Genomic DNA, 12,093 nt, shown 5'->3' with positions numbered 1-12,093 from the left:
CCTGAAAATAACATTGGTGCTTAGGCATGCAATTTACAAAAATGACAAGGAAGGGTGGTACTTTTCCCAAGGTGAATGTGAGTTGACTGATTAGCTGGTATTTTAACTTAGATTCTTGCAAATTACAGACATAAGAAACCCTGCAATTTATATGTACTTTAGAAGTGAAAGCTTTAATCCCATGATTCATGAAAGTAAAGTGGTAATAATTTAAGTACCATATTTTATTTATCCCTCAGAGTTGTCAGCTGATACCAGAAGTATTCTCACTATTTTTGGGTTGCTGCCTTTGGCCACCTAATTGCTTCTTAGGAAGTAAGAGGGAAATTGCTTATATAACTGCATGGATTGTCTTTGGCAACGTCAAGCCAAGGCATCAATCAGTCCATCTGGGTAAAATCACAAGCTGACTCCGATATTGCTAAATATTTATACTGTCAAATACACACAGACATCCAGATGAAAAGAGGCATTCATTAGGAATGCTCCAGCTTGTCAGTTTAAAGATGTAGATTAGAGCAAAACCTCCCACTATGGTACTGAGTGCTCAGGAAAAGTCTATATTTAGCCATTCTGAGCAATAAATATCATCATATTGCCTCATTTAGGTAAATAGAGAATAAATATTGTCAAGATGATCTAGAGATAATGTAAACAGATCCCTGCTCGGAGTCTGTGTTACTAGGGTAAATTCCAGGACATTGGTGTGCTGCTGATGCTTTTTGGTTTAACCCTTTTTCTTAATCACATTCCCATCCCCTTTACAGTAACAGTAAGATTTGTGCCTTGCAGATGAGAAGGGATGAAAAAAAAAAAAATAGAAGGTGGGGTTTCCTTTTAGACAAAAGGTGATTTCAAATTCTGAGTTATTACATTAATTAGTAGTTTTGCTCTAATATTTTCTTGGCATTGCTAGAGGCTGCTGCCACTGCTGCGGCTGGAAAATACAGATATCTGTAGCAACGCTGAAGCTCATTCCAGAGTTTAACATGGGAACTGACAAAGCCCATCAGTCAGAAGGACATCACAGCTCTAAGGTTAAGACATGATTTCAAGAGTACACCCAGTTAAGACTCATAGTGGAATTTCTTTTATAGCACATTTTTTCAGTGATAAGATGAAACATGTTGTAAGAATGAGCAATGAAAAATCAGTACTTTGATGAGAATTAAGTTACTGTCCTGCTTTAAAGTGGGTGGCTTCTCCTGACAAATTAAAGGTAAAAATTGTTCACTATACTCCATACACAAAAAAGATAAAAGAAAAATTATATTTTTAATATATATATATATATTTATATTTTTTTTTACCTTTTGGGGAAGGCCTGTGCCTCTCCGTAGAATTGGTGCCTTGGAAGTTACATACAAGGAAAGTGTAGACTGACGTCAAAGTTTTAGTTAATTACACTAGATGACTTTTTAGATTAATAATTAACATCTCTCTTTATAACTAAATATCTGTAATTAATCAGCAAATCATAATGTGGAGACTAATTAACTTCAAACTCAAATCTTAACAGAAAATCCATATTACTATCCAGCATCATTAATTACTATAGTAATCAAAGTTATCCCTCATGGGATTTGACATACAGCTTTGTGGGTTTATAAACCAAGCTATTATCACAAAAAAACATTTTGAAAGCAGCTTCAAATAGCATTATAGATAACTGAAGCATTAGATTGGAAATTTAAACAAATTTCCATTTTGTCTGTATTACGTTATCAATAATCTACTCACTGAAGCTGGGTTAGTGGTATCTAGGAGAGTACACTTTCCTTCTTACCATGTTTATGCGGGTTTTTTTTTGGAGGTTGGTTTTGTGTTTTTTGTTTGTTTGTTTGTTTGTTTTGTTTTCATTTGGTTTGGTTTGGTTTGTTGTTTTTGTTCCCTTTTGGGGTTACGGCAGTGATTTCTGTGAGAAGATTCATTTGTCAGTGTCCTTGAAAAATATGCCAGACTTTCTGGTAGCTTTTGTTGTGGTGCTATCCATGCTAGTTAGCTGTTTAAGAAATGAATTAACAGCAGTTTGTACCCTGGCATTATTCACAGGAAAGTACCAAAAAATAAAGGCTTGAGCTTTAAGATACAGAGAAATCTTTAGCTGTTGATTAGTCAGTGTTCAATGGAAAAAAAGGACAAATTAAGGCTTTTATGAAAAAAAAAGAAAAAAAGTCACCCCAAACAAATCTTATTTTAATTAGCGTGGACATCACAACTAGAAAGATTTGGAATGTGTTCATTTTAATTTTTAATAAACGTGAAAGGCAATAGTACCATTGCAGCACACTGAAATCCCTTAGCTGTTTTTCATTTAGGAAGTTAGGAGTTAAAATTGTGTCTAAAATCCACATTTCAATTATTTTATCACCTAATCTTCCAAGTACGCACATCCGATACTGTTCTTTTGTGTGGCAGCTGTAAAAATCGTAAGCAATTTTTACTGTCAAGAAAACTCTGAATAAATAGAGGCTGTTAACTTAGGCAGATATCTGAGGTTATTTGGTGGCAATCAAGAACTCACAGCACTTCAACTAATGGGTTATGATCAGAAACTGTTCCTAATAGCCAGCTAGACGGATCTGAATATGAAGATTTCTATAATTTTGTTGTCAGCTTGTGATGTACTCTAGTGCTAATTATTTGGAACAATTATGTTTTCCTAATAACAAAAGAAGAAGCAGTGAATTAAGCAGGCTTACCTTCAGATCTTTAGATAACAGTTTAAATGCACTTGCCATTAAGAAATAACATTTCTTTTTCCTGTATGGAACCCTAATTATTGAAGATGCTTGTCTTTTAAAATCTACTTTTTCTACTTCTTTTAAGCATGTTCAATGTGTCAGTTTACACTGATGACTTCAGTAACTAGTATTTTCTCAGTCTTAGGTTTATGCCTGTACCTCCCATAGACTGCTTACTTCATTTGGTTATTCAAAAACCATAATTAGTGCAGTAATTAACATGTGGATCCTTCAAAGGAAGACTGTTAGAATCATGGGACGTCTCTCATCATTCTTACTGATGTATAGATGATAAAAAGACTTAGGTTGAGGTGACAACAGGATTTGTATTACTGCACATTATCTGAGCTGCAGGGAAATTCAGACAAGACTGTGGTCCATGGAGTCTTTCCTTTTGAAAAAAGTAATTATCCACACTGTTTCTATAATGTAACTAGGTGTTATCCTGTATTTGCAGCTGTCAAATCATTTGTTTTAAAACCATTATTTTATACCTTATGAATACCGGAAAGTTTGGGGTTTTGCACGTTATCTTTTAACCAATTACAGAAGTGGGGTGCAGCAAATGCAGCAATAATAGCAATAACAATAATAGTAATTTATACAAGCAGAACAGATTCCTTCTTGACAGTTGATTTCAGCGATGTTTATGGTAATGTTAAGTCGATACAGTCGTAAGATTTCATCCATAAAGAAAAGGCCCAATTCTATTTTACTTATTTTCCCTGGAGAAAATATGTTTGTTTGTTTGTTTGCTTAAGATCTCAGATAAGCTGAATCTGTTGTGTTTTCAAGCCATAGTAAATCAGTTGCTGCATATGAATCTCTATGGTTCACATAAATGTATTCCAGTATTTTTCAGAGCTGCTTATAGCTGATGTCTTCAGCTTCAATCTGCAATGCCTTAAATTAGCGCATTAAGGAAATTCGCATTCTTTCATTCAGCCTTTAACTTTCTGTAAGTAGTGGTCCTCTTTTTCACATTCACTGACATATGCCAGAAAAATTCAGTATTTTACCCTACAGGCAGCCCATGGGACTGGGATGAAATGGCCTCTATACATAGGGTATGACTTTATTTGCTAAAGAGGTTATTTGAAAAAGCCCTTAGGGTACTGCTGCCCTTTTGTCCCTCAAACTAGTAGGGGGAAAAATATAAAAGGAACTACACAGTAATCCCTTGTAGACAGGTGACCTTAAGCCAATTCTGTACTGTAAGGTTTGTTTCCATTTAAACTCAAAACAGACAAAGAAAAAAAAAACACACACACACAAATTGCAGGTTTTAATTTGTTATAGAAACCTTGCAATATTTTTTCTGTAAATGATCAAATACATACAAGCTTTACTGGAAATGCATAAAATTTAGTATTGTCCTACATAATTTAATTTAATGTTATGTAGACAATGTGTTTCCTATATGATGGCAAAAAATGCATCTCAGGACTGGAGGAGATAAACATTACTGCGTTTATTTCAGGTAAACAGTTAAGGATTTTACTTTCTAGTGTCTAAATCCTGCAAGGACAGCCAAGCACAATTACATAGAAGTGTATAGACCTTCTGACTCCAACAGCAGTATTAACATATTAAAAGTTAGTCAAAATCAGGACCCTGGGAAAAACAGCAATCACATTTGTCCTTTGAAGTTCTTTTCTTTCTGTCCTTCTTCAAGTTTACTGCTGGCTGAGGTGAACAGAACGACACCCAGACTGGATCAGAGGTATCTGAGGGTCATGGTCCCACCTCAAGTGTACCCACTTTGTTGTGTGTGCCTGGTATTTAAACCTGCGGTCGTCTGCCACAGCTTTACAGCGAAAGGCGCAGTACTACTCCTGATCTGATGCAGTTGGCTGTTGTTAAATATGCACTACCCAGACTAGATACTGCTTTTCAATAGACAGTCTTCAAAATATCATTATAAATTATGAAGAGCAGCTCTGAACCCTCTTCAGGATAGCCTCCAATAAGTCACAGGTGTGACATCACTGAGCACCGTAATTAATGGGTGTTATGCCACTCCCTTGACTTACGAGTTTTTCAGAGGCTTTTAATTACTTTTGAGTTGAAGCCATTCTGGCAGAATTTTGAACAAACTCCGGTGGCAGCCTAGCCTCTGAATGAAGCTGTTCCAGCAACATTTAGAAAAAAAAAGTGACTCTGGTGGCTAAAGGAAAATGTTTCAGCCGTTCTTCACGCCTGGTAGTCTAGAGGGAGGTTAAAGGAAACAGCTTCTGTCGACTGCTGCAGGCACTTAGTTACTGTGTTCCCTTTCTGCATCTGGGGAGGAGCTGTAAAAACTGTGGTCAAATCCATATATTATATAAAATAAAAGAGAGAAAAAAATCTGAAAAGCCAAGAATGGCTGGAAGGGTTATCATGATGTCATCAACCTGGTTTTTGGTGTAGAAAAGCCATTGTTTCATATGTGAGTGCCGCCTTCGTGTAACTGATAGAGTAAATAGAAAGGAGGGAATGCCACCATTAATCACCTATCAAGAATCAGCTATAAATGATGACCAATAAATCAGCATTTTAAATGGTATTTTTTAAAATAGGAATTGACTTCCATGCCAAAATCCACTACAGAAGAAGAATTTTAGATATAGTGCAAACTGCCTCGTCTTCACCCCTCATGCGCTCATGCACCAGAATGCACATATCATAATATTAAGTTAACTCAGGTGTAAAGCTTTGTTCTCTAAACAGCTGAAGCTTCATGTCATTGTTTGTATGCACAAAACACACATATTTCTCCATATGTTGGCACCATATTGGTGCTATCACCATAGCATTCCCTCCTCTTCAGATGATCTTTTGTTAAAACATTTATTTTTGTGAGGCAAATAAAATATAGTAAATGTAAACCAATTATTTAACCAAATTACTTTGATCATGGGAAACTGACAATTAGCATTACAGATTCTCAGCAGTGAAATCCACACAATAGAGCAGACTATGATATTCTGTACTGCAGTGCAAGTCAATGTAGCACATTTATTTTGTGTGGCAAGCTGCGAGAGAGGAGGAAAGTGCAGGAGATGAGTGAAGTCCATGCTGATGAACTACATCTGTGCTTTGTGTTCTAAGTTGTTTAGTTTTTCTAATTGATTGTTAATATATTGTGACAGCTCTTCAAAGAAGTCTTGATGACTGATGTCAACACTAAAAGCACATCCACAAGGGTACCACCTGATCAACTAATCAATGAATGTGTTAGAGACTTGCCCAAACTACCATTTGTAACTCTCATTTCTAGTAAAGGCTGGTGATGCACAGGTTAGTTTGGTTACCTGCAGTGGTTACACATTTTAATAGCTCTACCTTTGCACATGTTAAAAAAAGGGGAGAGAGAGAGAGAGAAATGATATGCACCAGTACACCCACATGATTTGGGTTTATTTTCAAAGCTTGAATGCATCAATCCTTCCACGAAATAGCTGTGAGTTAGGAGAGCATTCTGGGTATTGTCATGCAAATGAGGCCACCAAACATACCACTTTGCTTCCAAATTGCTCTGCAGTGACAAGTAGCTTTTAAAACTGGAGCAGGGTTTTCCAAGCTAAGTGGGCAACCCTATATATCCTCTGAGATCCACTTTCTAAAATGAGTGCCTATGTCTGAAGTCCTAATTCCACGTCTGAGTGCTCAGATTGTCACTTAGTACATGCCAGCACATCTCATTCTAATGCATATTAAGGTGGTCCTTTATGCTTGAATATTGTGCTTCTCCCATATTCACACATTGCAAGGAAAAGAAGAAAAAGGAAAAAAATAATAGAAGATGCATGTAGCACTGAGAAGTTGAGTTTGATCGGGTATTCAGCAACTCATAAAGCCAAGGTATCTTGGTACGTCGCTTCAACCAGTAGAAATTTTACTTAATGGTAAATCAACTTCTCGTCAGCAGTCCAGAACTTATCCAACAGTTAGTTTATGAGCAAAAAGCAAGAAGTCTACACTTGCCTTATGGTTCATCATATCTCTAATCAGAAGCTATTTTGGTCCAGTTTGGTCCACGAGCAGTTTCAGAACTGATAAGAGAATGTGACAGGCTTCTCTATCTCTATCTCTCTTTCTAAGAAAAGAAGCCCATTCCAAATACTTTTGCTGACTGCATTCATGAAAAATGGTGTGGGGAGAACAACATTGTTAAATACAGTGCCTATGCCAGGAGATTCGGGACTATGTAGCTTTTAAGTAGCATCTTAATGCCAATTGGAAGCCAAGGTGGATTGCAGAGTGCTGGAATCAAATAATGAAGAGTGAGCAGAATCTATTTTTTATTTTCTAATCGCAAATTAATTACATTATGAACCATTGGCAATTTTGTTCATAACCTGAATATGGCCACAATTTTCCTCTTAACCTCTGACCAGTATTGTTCTGTGTGCTATGCTCTGGAGATAACAAAGTTAAGGATATAAATCAAAGGGCTGTCATAGGAATGGAAGTCCTTGATCTGCTGGCCAGGTAAGGATTTATAAAAACTGACAGAGGCAGTGGGTACTGGATTGCTGTGATGATAATGACAGCAAGGCTTCTGAAATCCCCTGTGGCCCATCATCAGCTACACTATCAAGTGTAGTGTTGCATGTTGCCTTATAGAAATGCGAATTGGTCTTTTAAGTACAGATTTGGGTATCAAATTTGAGGCACTCCCATTTGAAAATGTAGACCTTAAGGACTTCACAGATTGATCTTTTCACTCATACATCTCTGTCCTCAGAAATAGGAGCTTTTCTGGGATGATTGAATCAGTTTTTGGAGAGGATTACCTTCAAGACTGGGCTTTCCTGATGTGTACTGCAAATCTAGATGGTACCTGAACTCTAGAAATCAAGTTGCCCTCAGATCGTCCCAGCATATAGATGTCTAAATATTTGGGTTTAAAATACTTAATATAGATGTGAGTAGATTAACAAAAAGCAAAAGAAAAACAAAAATTGTGATTTTGAGTAAGAGCTATTGCAATTGCTCATCCTTTTTTTGTTGTCTGTTAGCAACAATATCTCCAAGCCGCTTTGCAGCTGTTATTTAAGTAAAACTTGGTGTTACATTTCCTTTTATTGCAAGTGCTATTTATACACAAATTGGAGCAGATCATGATGCAGCAAAGAACTTTTTATACTGCATACGTTGTGCTGCAAAATAGTGCATTATCAGCATTACATGCTTCAGTGAGGAATGTTTTGCTGTTTTAAATCTGATCATTATGAGAAGAATTTAGTGTCTAGATACAAAGATTTTACTGGAAAGTTTTGAGCTAGGCTGTTGTCATCTAACTGAAAATGGAAACTTGCTCTTGATAATTGGACGATGGGGATTAATGGAAGAACCAGGCTGTATATACTGTTTAGATGCAACTTCAGAGATCTACTTCATCAGCTAGAACAGGGTTGCACTCGGTTTTGCTGGCTTGCTGTGGGACAATACCAGAAATAATTGGCAATCCATTGCCCTACTGCACTTAAACCCCTTGTCTACAAACATGATGCAAAGTGAAGGTGGTTGAGGTTTCGTAAAAATGAAGCACATGGTGTGACAGACCCATCTGTGCCAGCTTTATAAAACAAAAGTGCCCAATTTTATCATCACTGCCTTTTGTTCTGCACAATGCTGTTCGCGCGGTGGTTTTATGAATGCTTGCCGGCAGAGTCTGTAAGCCTCGATTTATCTAACTGCATCCTCTCCTGTGCTGTCTGCTCTCAACTGCACTGCTAGCTTCCCTGCCCCCATAGTTTCCTTCACTTATCCGGCCCTTCTCCCCGAACAAATCCGAGTTAGAACCTCCTAGCAATTTTCCAAGGTTCTGGGCTCAAAGACTAAAGTAATTTGTTTTTGAATTGCAGATCAAACATAAACTGCAAAGAAGCATTTAATCAGTTAGGAGAAGCAAGGGTATGGCTTGTTTAAGTCCCAGAATCCATAAACCTGTAATGATTTTATTATATTGGTGTCAGTTTTCATTATTTTCATGAATGGGTATTCCCTGCTTAATGCACAATATTTGCATCTGATGAACCAACGAGTTTAAACACGGTTTGTTTTAATGCTTTGTGAATTTGCATTCAAATTCATCAGGAGTAATTCTATTTGAAATCACACTGGGCTAAACACAGTGGTTGTAAATCCATTTGAATTGAGATGCCAGAATCAGCCCATTAATCTACAAATCTACAATATAATTTTTGTATGGTTGGTGGGCTTTTGTTCTGTTTTTTTTTTTTGTTGTTTGTTTGTTTTTTGTTTTTTTTTTTTTTTGTTTTGGTTGGTTTGTTTGTTTGTTTTTGTTTTTGTTTTTGTTTTTGTTTTGTTTGTCTGTTTGTTTTGTTTTTTCATGACGAGGCAGAGGGGATACCAAGCGCTGGTGTGGGAGGGAAGGTGCTAGGGGAGGTTGTGATAAATTGACCAAGAGGGAGTATGTCTTTGTTATGGAAACAGTCCCATGAAAGGAACATATGAAAGGCCAGAGACCATGCTTTGAGCATGTCTGTCACTGCCACTGCCTCTTGAGGTAGTTGCATGAGGAGAAAGAAAGTCTCTCAGATAAACGGGTTTTGTAATACTGAGGATGATAGAGGTTGTCGTCACCTTCCCAGAGCATCAAAGGTCCCCCAGAACTCACAGCAGGGCTCCGGCCTGCATTTAGTGTTTATGTCCATGTGGTGAACACTGCTAGCATGGGTTTCTCTGTGGCCTCTTGTTAAAAATGGAATAAAAAGATGCAGCAAGGCTTACCTCCAACAGAAACGGGGTTATTTTGGAAGGTGTGCAGGGTGCTGTGTTATGGCAAACAGTGCTTCATTTCTGGATGGCTGCAGAAGAAATGTGAACCTCTTTCAGCATTTAGAGAATGGTTTTAATTTCTGTGTTCTTAAATGGACCAATCTGTCTGGAATTAGGATGTCTATTTAAGCTGGTAGTTACCAGATTTGAAGGTGGGCATATCATGGTCTGAGAGTGCAAAAACGTCTGTATGAGAGAGACTACTCTGTAAGAAGAAAGGCTTATGAACAACATTTTCCACCCTAAACATTCTTCTTAAATGTAGCTTTTTACTTTTAATACAAATTAGTCTGAAAACTACAAAAATGTATGGTTAGCCTACTTAATTTACCTTAGCCTTTTAAAGGGAATGTCTTCATTTATTTGAATAGGTGAACATTCAAATGGGATTCAGCGGTACATTGGAACATGTTCACACAATCATTCTGCAGAGGTAGATTCAGGCTATTTCAGCCAGAGAGAGATATATTTGGCTGTGGACAAAAGTGATTTTTAGCTAACTTTGTGACGGCCTTTCTCTGAGGACAAGCAGTGCTGATTTGGCCTTTTTAAAACACAAATTAAAGAGTCTAAGACCCTGCTTTGAATATGTCATAGAATAGGGCTAACCGAGGGCCCAACTCAGAAAAGCATTTAAGCCTGTGCTTGGCATTAGCTATGTGCTTAATTCCCAAAAGCCTAACTATGGGCCCTTTCTTATGCACTTGCAAGAATCGTGATGATCAGGAAGTCTACCATCTGACATCTGTGAAATGAGCTGGTAGACTGAGTCTTTTTCATAATGAACCAGTTTCCATCTCATAAAATTCTGTAATTGCAGATGGTATCGGTGGACACCTATGACAATCTCAGCAGAGATTGCAGCGCGGCATTCCTCATTATAGGATACATGGACACTGAACTCCTCTCTGCTCACGAACATGGGGTTGATTCATTGACAGGGCATTATCAGGAAAATTGCGGTGATGTGACTAGTGCTTCACTGTGGGTAAATGGAGTACCTCAACTCTGGGAGTTGACAATAGGCTCTTCTAAGAAATTATAATGCCGTGATTAAGACATAAAGCTGGGCCTCAGTACACCTGGGAATTCTTCTGTGACCCTGGCAACGCACTTTTTGCTGATTTTCACTTCTCTGCCTGCAAAAGTTAGAACAATGCTTTTTTGTTTTATGGTGTTATAGTGATAAATATACTACTGTTGTGAGCAATTCAGAGGATACAGTTAGGGAGGCACATGGCTAGATAAATGCCATTAGATTTTAAATGCATTCTGTTTGGTTTGCATTTGCATGTGCTTGTACTTAGCACTAGTAGAAAGCAGGCCAATTTTATTTTGCTTCCTAATTCTGCATCGAGGAAATTAGCTTTAGGTACACAGATCCCAAAATCGTGCATAAAATTCACTCTGTTGTGAAAGAGACCCTAAAAAATAACACATGGAAGAGAAAATACTTTAATTTTGGAGTTATTTTAGCTTGTTCTTTTAACAAATAAAATAATATCATCCAGATAGCTTCTGAGTCTTTTTATTTTAGTAGAAGAACCTGAATAGTGTTTTAAGGATACTTGGAGAGTCACTGAAAGAAATGGTGAACCTCAAGAGGTTTTGGAGCACTGGAATGGATCACGGATCTCCAAGTAAGCCCTACCTGGGACTCACAGCAGCTGTTTCAACCTGCGATGCCACGGGCTGCTCAGAAACTCTTTAATCTGCACATCTTTGAAATGACAGACCACAATGCATCTCCTGAATATTTTGCCTGCTATGTGCCAGAAGTTAGGAATCTGTTTGTTCACTAAACTATGGTAGCTGAAAAAAGAGTAAGAAGTAATATTTTTAAAAGTAGCTGAAATAAGAACCCTTTAACATAAGTGTCAGCAGGAGCTGTTAGTTTCTCAGTGTTTTTGAAAATCGCATCTTCCAGGTATCTGGCTTTAGGCTTCTTTAGGCTTCTGGTGGTGTTTTTTATTTTTATTTTATTTTATTTTTGGGGGTGGGAGGGTGTTATCTGGTCCCTGTCTTGTCATATATCACAAGCTTTACCACTTTCACAGAAATTATCGTACCTTCCTCTGAAATTTTGTCTATGGCACTGAAAAACGTGAACTGTTCCAGTAATAGCAGTAGTGCTTGGAGTCCACTTATTTTACCACTAATAATGCTGTAGCAGTTCTGTGTAACAGCAGAGTAAGAAGTGCATCCACTGCACTGTGCAACATGCTATAGATAAGCGTAGTAGGAACCATTGTGTTTGCATCATTTCATTAACATGTTTTTAAACATTATTTGGCATCAGTTGTAGACAGATATGTACAATAAATCTTTGAACAAGTACTATCAAAAGTAACAACTAAGTGGAATTTAAAATGTATTACAAAAATGTGATCACTAATAAGTTTTTAAATATTCCTTCTTCTTCTGGTCTAAACTGGGCCTCATGAGCTAAAAAATAAGAAGAGCTAATGAAATGACCTGACAGAATGGCAGGGTTTGTTTACTAGTCCGTATTTGAGTAGGATTCATGCTCTGTGTGATTGACAGTCATTGCAAATTCTTT

At 37.3% G+C, this 12,093-nt stretch overlaps 1 protein-coding gene across 1 annotated transcript in view; it reads left to right on the top strand.

Moving 5' to 3' along the window:
- The window catches only part of ZNF407 (zinc finger protein 407), a gene marked incomplete at its 5' end in the record, with an annotated part of 309,274 nt that overhangs the window by 284,376 nt on the left and 12,805 nt on the right, over positions 1 to 12,093 (top strand). The window lies entirely within an intron of this gene.

This window comes from Netta rufina (genome assembly GCF_964035555.1).
Source record: "Netta rufina genome assembly, chromosome: 2".
NCBI classification, from domain to species: Eukaryota; Metazoa; Chordata; class Aves; order Anseriformes; family Anatidae; genus Netta; species Netta rufina.
This window is presented reverse-complemented; position numbering and strand designations above follow the sequence as displayed.